The sequence below is a fragment of the Protobothrops mucrosquamatus genome, unplaced genomic scaffold (assembly GCF_001527695.2).
Source record: "Protobothrops mucrosquamatus isolate PMUCROS unplaced genomic scaffold, P.Mucros_1.0 scaffold2423, whole genome shotgun sequence".
In the NCBI taxonomy this organism is placed as follows: Eukaryota; Metazoa; Chordata; class Lepidosauria; order Squamata; family Viperidae; genus Protobothrops; species Protobothrops mucrosquamatus.
Window position 1 is genome coordinate 220353 of NW_015388495.1, and position 1436 is coordinate 221788.

Below are 1436 nucleotides of genomic sequence, written 5' to 3' on the forward strand. Positions count from 1 at the left end.
AAAAAAGGACTAGGGATGACATGATGGCAATCTTCCAATATTTGAGGGGCTGCTTCAAAGAAGAGGGGGTTAATCTATTCTCCAAAGCACCTGAAGGCAGGACAAGAAGCAACAGGTGGAAAGTTATCAAGGAGAGAAGCAACCTAGAACTAAGGAGAAACTTCCAGACAGTTAGAACAATTAATCAGTGGAACAACCTGCCTCTAGAAGTTGTGAATGCTCCATCACTGGACGTTTTTAAGAAGAGACTGGACGACCATTTGTCCAGAATGGTATAGGGTCCCCTGTCTGAGCAGGAGGTTGGACTAGATGACCTCCAAGGTCCCTTCTGTTATTCAGCTGCTACATCTCCTGGTCTTTCAGGTAATGGAATACAACTTTGATTGATAGCTGCTTCTACTGTTATCTACGGTCTGGAAATAATTTTTGTCCTCATGTTTTGGCAAATCCAAACATTTTTAAAACAAACAAGCAAACAAGCTGTTATTAAGCAACATGTAAGAGAGCATTGATTTAATGGATCATTTATGGGGTAAAAGGATGTTCATTTCCAAATGTCTGCTAAATATGAATGATTATTTTTGCATTTATCTGGGTCAAGATATCATTACACAAATATTGTCGATCGACTCAAATGTAATTTGTATACCAGCATCATTTTGAAACAACCACTGCAAATAAGGTAGATTATGCTATTATTTATTAGGCTTATCAGGACTGTTTATATGCAATGAAGGTCTGCTGTTGGGGGTTATTTGAATGCAAATGTTGACTGTTGTGTCCAGCATCTGTTACACGATGGTCTATTAACACCGAGAATTCGCTGTAATAGGTTAGATTGGGGACATTTGATTCATAAATCCAGGTTTTGAAAGGTTTTCCTTTAAAGATATTATTTTGTTTTGTCTTTGCCACTTTTTCATGAGAAATGGATTGATATTTTCCATGCATTATCTAGTAGGTTGCTTCAGTAGCAAGATGGGTGGCATTTACATTCAATCAATCAATCAATCAATCAATCCATACATCCATCCATACATACATAGATATATACATACATAAATGTAATGTATTTATTTATTTATATTACTGCATTTGTACCCTGCCCAAATTCAGTCAGATCCAGGATGGCTTAAAACAGCAAAATCTATTGCCAATTCATTCTGTAGGGAATTAATCACAGAATACAAATGGTCCTAGATAGAAAAAAAATGCTAAATTGTTGTAAAAGGGTAATAAATTCACAATTCCTATAGAAATGCATGGAACATCGATTAGGAAAAAAACTCGGTTTTTGCTTTGGTCAGTTTTTGGAAAGCTATTTCATTGGGGGAGGGGCAATCTGATTTCCAAATTGAGGCTCTTCATGGTACTATTGTCATGGTTCCAACAGATGAAACTCTTCAAAGAACTTCGAGGCATTGTTTACCTTAAAG